At 33.5% G+C, this 6,954-nt stretch overlaps 1 long non-coding RNA gene across 4 annotated transcripts; it reads left to right on the forward strand.

The window, feature by feature from the left end:
• The first annotated feature begins 563 nt into the window (after nt 1-563).
• Nucleotides 564-6,610, forward strand: LOC145161612 (uncharacterized). Of its 4 annotated transcripts, XR_013738573.1 has the most exons (7): nt 564-997; nt 1,204-1,349; nt 3,430-4,856; nt 5,060-5,127; nt 5,879-5,945; nt 6,260-6,313; nt 6,417-6,610. It is a non-coding gene; the product is annotated as an uncharacterized LOC145161612 (long non-coding RNA). The 4 variants fall into 4 exon arrangements; XR_013738571.1 differs by having other exon boundaries at nt 3,430-5,127; XR_013738574.1 differs by lacking the exons at nt 564-997; nt 1,204-1,349 and adding an exon at nt 1,360-2,687 and having other exon boundaries at nt 3,430-5,127.
• Nucleotides 6,611-6,954: the final 344 nt, after the last annotated feature.

Below are 6,954 nucleotides of genomic sequence, written 5' to 3' on the forward strand. Positions count from 1 at the left end.
AGAATTTTTTTTAAATTATAATGTTAAATAATACTTTTTTAATTTTTTGTTAATTAAAAATAGAATCTTTATTTTTTTAATTCCTGTCTATAATTTTGGAAACCGAAGGTTACATTGACATCCATTAATTACATATAACGTATTCATATTAAATTATATTGTAAATTGCCTATTATGTTCTTAACAAACGATTGGTCCACAATCATTCTCGCGTTCTCAACTCTATCGTGTTCTCAATATAACCTCTCCATATATATATATATATATATATATATATATATATATATATATATAGAGAGAGAGAGAGAGAGAGAGAGAGAGAGAGAGAGAGAGAGAGAGAGAGAGAGAGAGAGAGAGAGAGAGTGATCATTTGAGAACTCATAGTTTCCCGAGAACCCGAAAACTGAAAATGGAACGTTTGATAAAAAAATGAAGGGCTAAGATATAAGGTGGCGTTTTTGTAAATAAGTAGAACCACTAAAGATGGGGTATCTTAATCAAATGAGAGAGGGGTATTATAGGAAAGAATAATATAATTAAAGTTTATGTTAATCTATCATTTGATACAGGAAATTTGCAAGACATCTATCTTTCACAAACCCACGATCTGTTGTCCTCCTCCCAACAACCTTTTTCTCTGGTGCCTGCTTCAACAATCTGCTTTGCCGGCGTCGAATGATCTTTGATATTTCATACTCTCCACCTCCTTCGCCGCCTTCGCCGATGTTTCGATCATCGAGTGTTGCAATTTCTCCTAAAATCAACATCACAACGTCGTCCAGATCTGGAATTAATCACCGACCTAAATATGAGATTGTTTTTAACAGTCAATTTTGTTTTTTATGGAAGATCGCTCCCAACCTGCCCTGCCGACGATAGATTTGAAACCAAAGTTCATCGTAGTTGATTTGTCCGGTTAATCAGAAGAGAATGAAGATTGATTCCGAAAGATTCCAACAAAACTTTGTTACTCGTTTCCTCTGATTCCTACGACTCTGTAAGTTTCATTTTTCTATTGATTTTAATTAGTTGTTTCAGTTTTGAGAAATATTAATATTTTGTTTTTGTTGAATTGAAATTGTTGATTGCATATGTAAGTTTCTTCATTCGTCAATTGTATATGAAACTAAAAAGACCACGCCTAATATGTAAATGCAGAAACTCTTATAGTACATTTACTATTATTTACAATCTATTTTGTAGATGCCTTTTCTCTTATCAATTTCAGTGCTCATGTTAGCATGTCTTGTTTATGGAGATGATGGTTTTGAGTTGTTACAAGGACATTAAGAATTTGAGTGACGGAATTTGTAAGAACTTGCTATATGGGCTTTGGTAGTGAAATTAAGGTATATTTACGATAATGTATCTACTAATGTTAGCTTTAAACTTATTTTATGTGTTGCATGAGATTCAGTGCTTTGTTTGATTTTTATATGTTTTTGGACACAAACAACCAAAAGAACGTTTCTTACGGGAGGTTCTAGGGTTCTTTAATGTCATATTTATTAGATTGCCTTTACTCAAACATAAGTGCTTGCTTGCTTTCTTATATATACTGAGATGAAATACTATTTCAGACATGGCTGACAAACCATTAGATGACACTGTCAAACACCAAAACAATGTGAAATGTAGGATTTTATAAGATAGATCATATATAGTATGATAAGTGGTTTCAAGTAATTGTACAAAATACGAATCCCGTACCGGTTTCAAACCGGAACCTGTCACAAAAACACACCAATTATATGTAACAGGTCTAATACCGGGGCTTTGATTTACATGGAATCAATATTCGGTGTTAACGGTTTCGGTACCAAGTAATTGTTTTTATTCTTTGATGATTTTTCTATTTTAAAAATATAAAATTTGAAAATCATTATGTTTTTGGAATTCTTTGAAGGGTTTTTGTTTTATAGAAATGAATTAATTATATAATTATATAAATTGAGATGTAGGTATTGTGTGGTAGGTTGAAACCTAAAAAACAAAAAGAATCTAGATATTTTTAAAACCATTTAACTATTGAAATTGCAACATGTTTACATGCTCTTTTACGTGAAGAATATTTGCATGCTATTCAATCTCTTTATATGTAGATTAATGTATTGTTTTTCATTGCAATACTTGGAATGTATATGTTAATTGGTGATGTCGTAGTCAACCCCTGCCATTTCAGGTTTGCTTCTGTATATAAATCTACTTAGATTTATAAAAAGTTTTTTTTTAAATTTTTTTTGACCTTTTTATATTGATTTTGTTTTTTGTTTCAAAAATCCAATCAGTAATGGATGGTGGAACTGGAAAATTAAATTGCAAAAGATAGTAAAAACCTCTAACCAAACCCCCAAATCATTTGCTACTTTTGATCTGGAAACATTCGTGAATTTCATCGTTCAATCACTATTTTTATTCTTGAAGGCTCAATGAACCATTCTATAAATTGCAAATGGAGGATGTTAGGTGAGTTACTTCGTATTAAACCTCTTCATTGACTTTTGTTGTAGCTGGAATAAATCCTCAGAGAGTAATGTTTGCACATTATCCATCTTAATATATATATATATTTCTAAAATTTCTCACTTGCAAAGATATATCTTTTTCCTTTTTTTCATTGTAATAGGTTCTTCCTATCATGATTGATGTTGGAACCAATAATGACAACCTTCTAGAAAATCCATTGTGTAACTTTTTTTCTTCTCTTCTTGATTTTTTTCCGAACCTTATTAAGTAAATTACATGTGATTCACATGTAAATCACATATGAATCACATGTGATACACATGTAATTCACATATGAATTACATGTTATTCACATGTAAATCACATGTAAATCATATATGAATTAGATGTGATTCACATGTTATTCACATATAAATCACATGTTGTTCAAATGTAAATCACATGTTATTCGCATATGAATCACATGTAATTTACATATGAATTACATGTGATTCACATGTAATTTACATATGAATTACATGTGATTCACATGTAAATCATATATGATTCACATGTAAATCACATGTAATTCACATATTAATTACATGTAATTCACATGTAAATCACATATCAATTACATGTGAATCACATATGAATTATGTATTCACTTTTATAATTACATAACACGATAACTGAACGTGTATGTTACAAATACCTCCTCCTTTTGAGGATTTCATCCCCGAAATCATAACGATTTAAACAAATGGTGATATTTCGTTCTTATCTCATTCATATTTTCCCAAGTATAATTGGGCCTCGATGGTGTTTCCACTTGACACACATCAATTCTACTTCTTTATTACGTAATTCAGTCGTTCTTTCGTTTACGATCTCTTCAGGCTCTTCTACATATCTTAATTTATTATCCAGTTTCACCTCAGATAACGGAACCGTTTCATCATATATACTTAAACATTTACGCAGATAACTCACATGAAGCACATCATGAATATCTGCCAACTCTTCCGGCAATTCAAGCGGTATGCTTGCTTACCGATTCTCTGGATGATTTTGAAAGGTCCAACAAATCTAGGACTCAATCTTCCTTTCTTCCCAAATCGCATAATGTCTTTCCATGGGGATGTGTATATGTTCCGGGCTTCGGTCCGATAAATGTTTAGCTTATATGTTATGTGTATATGTTTCGGGCTTCGGTCAGATGTCGGGGCAAGCCCGATGAATGTTTAGCTTATATGTTATGTTTATATTGTAACGCCCGTAGATCCGGGCTAGTCAATTTAGGGATAATAGAGGTCGAAAACGACTTTTTGGCAAAAGATTATTTAGAATAAATAATCTTAACCAAGTTATAGTATATGTCACAAGGTTTCCGTACATATAAAGAACGCCGAAATCCGAGTTATAACGAAGAAGTTATGGTCCGTCGAAGTTTTACGGCAAAACCGGCACGGCACCGGGAAGCGTAAAAAGTGAATTTACGATAGAAGACTTTTTAACCGGTACAACCCGAAACTCGAATTTTAGTTCGAGCGGTTTTTGGCTTACGCAACCTAAATGAGAGTTAAAGATCTCATTAATAGGAACTCAACGGTAAAAAGATGGACGAAAACGGAGTTCGTATGAAGGAGTTACGAATTCTTCGCGGTCATTTAACAGTCTAAACGCCTCCTACTGTTAAATTTATGATCGGTCGAGAATTAGCCGACGGAGTCAAAATGAAAGTTGTAGATATTATTTTTACCTACGCATGGATATAAAGAACGTCGAAAACGGAGATAGTATGAGATAGATATGGACGAAGCTTAATCTCTACTCTTCGAGCGCGATAAATTCGATACCGTTTTATAAATCCGAGATAGAATAAGAATTAGCCAACGAGGTCTAAATGAAAGTTGTAGTACTCGTAAATACCAACACGTGGATATAAATAAAGTCGGAAACGGAGCTCGTATGCGAAAGATATGGACGAAGCTTAGTCGCTACTCTTCGAGCGCGATAAATACGATACAGTTTTTGTAAATCTGAGATAGAAGGAGCATTAGCCGACGAGGTCTAAATGAAAGTTGTAGTCCTCGTAAATACCAACGCGTGGATATAAAGAACGTAGAAAACGGAGCTCGTACGCGGAAGATACGAACGAAGCTTAGAGACTACTTTACTATAAAACTCCTATAAATACAAGGGTGAACTCCTCATATTTTCTTCACACCATAAGCCTTTCTTTCTCTCTCTAACTTCTTTCTAACCTCCCTAAACCCCTCCCAAGTCTAGGGAACCTCCCTAGCACGAGAAGAAAGCCCCGGAGCGCCCGACGGCTCCGAGAAGAAAAGCTTTCGGCTCGGAAACGCTGCTCCAGCGAAGCCCGGTTTTTTTATAAAAAAAAACCCGTTGTAAGTGAGCTACGCCTATACTATATTTAATATAGCTCTTATTTAATTATAGTAACATTATTAGGACCTTAAAATAATTATTTGGGCTATTATTATGAGTTATATTGAGTGTTATTTAACGCTTATATAATAGTAATAATAGCTAGACTATTAATTAGTCGCGGTTAACGTTAAAAACTAAACCCTAGTGGTATTGATACTAGGTTTTGTCGAGGAAAATTGTTTTGAGATAACGAAGCACTGTCTGAGTTCGAAATCACCACCTAATCAAGTGAGTGCATGGTCCCTTTCATCTTACACATAGATATGAAGTATTTTAATATAAATTACGTGTTATGTGTGCATATTGTCTGAATACTTGCTGTCTATGCTGGTGAAAGATTTTTATATATGTTTTAAATGATGTAAACTGTATAAAGTATTTTATATCTACAAAATATGTTGGGTAAAACATGGGTAGATGAATGATGAGGGATAAAAGCTGAAATAGAGGAACATTAGTAGTACGGACCTAGTGCCCTATAGGTATACATTGGCAGCAGTGGACCTAGTACCCTATAGATGAGCACTGGCAGCTGCGCCACAACCCGTAGATGATTTAGATCTACGGTAAACGTCCTAGCAGCTGCACTCTAAGGATAGTATCGGCAGCTGCGCATAATAGGGAGCCTTATGACCATGACAGTAGTGTTTAAAGGTCAATACCGGTAGAAGCACCTCATAGAAAATGTCCCAATTTTGGCAGCTGTGCCTAAGTGACAATATTAGCAGCTGCGCTTGACCAATGTATCATTGGCAACAATGGACTTCATGTTGTTTCCTTAGGATGATCCTTAGGAATGAATGAATGAGAAATAGCTGATTCTTAGGGTAGATCCTTAAGAATAAAGAAGATAATGGGGATGGGTAATTGGGTTGATTGTTTGATTGTTTAAACATAATAATTATATTATTGTGGGTTGAAAACCCTATGTACTCACCAGGTTTCCCAACCTGACCCACTCAGTTTATTTATATCACAGGTGTTGATATGAAGTCACATTACACTGAGAGATTTAAAAGAGATGTAGATCACTAGTGTAAATGAATGTAAGTTCTGTTTATGCTTATGTTTCTGTATTGACGATGACATCCCAAATGTTTTAAAAGTGAATAAAAATATATTTCTTTGGAAATGCTTTGATAACCGATTATCATGTTTTTCTGGGAACAAATTCCGCAACATTTTTTTATTAAAAGAGATACTCTGATTTTTATAAAGCATAAACAAAATCGGTCTTTTCTGGCCGTAAAAATGGGGATGTCATATATATGTTCCGGGATTCGGTCCGATGCTGGGGCAAGCCCGATGAATGTTTATATGTTTATGTTTTATGCTTGTTGATATGTTATATGTATACCAGACTTCGGTCCGATGCCGGGGGAGGGGGGTGGCGATGTAGCGGGCAGGGCCCAATGTATGTTATTATGTGATTATGTGTATGATATGTGGTAGTTTGGAGAGACTCACTAAACTTCGTGCTTACAGTTTTCAGTTTTGGTTTCATGTACTTCTGGTAGCAAGGGAAAGAGCTCGGGATGATTGCAGTGGACACACCATTTGTTTAGCCTGGGATGTTATACTCTGGATGTTATACTCTGATATATGTTTTGATAGATGTTATGATATTTTGTGATACACTACTTATGATTTTTATATGATGTCCGATGACTATGGTTTTCTTAATAATTAAAAACGAAACTTTTGGACTGTATTTTGGCATGTTTCACATTCCCTTATTCAAATCTTTCCATCATAGCTAGTTTCAAATCTTATCTTTTAGCCCCTTAAGTTCTATCTTTTATTTATATTTTGATTTTACAAAGATTTTCTCTTAATTAGCTTTTATTTTATTTATTTATTATTTCCCTTAAACAACTTATTATTATTACCATTTATTATTAAATATTATTACTATTTATTATATTTTGTTATATATATATATATATATATATATATATATATTTCACTTATTGAAAGTTACGAGTGTTACATACATGCTTAAGTTTTTTTCAAACTTGTATATGTTATGGACGAAGTTGGTAATGGGATAGACAC

The sequence above is a fragment of the Lactuca virosa genome, chromosome 2, assembly GCF_052849685.1.
Source record: "Lactuca virosa cultivar CGN04683 chromosome 2, Lactuca_virosa_CGN04683_v6, whole genome shotgun sequence".
NCBI lineage: Eukaryota > Viridiplantae > Streptophyta > Magnoliopsida > Asterales > Asteraceae > Lactuca > Lactuca virosa.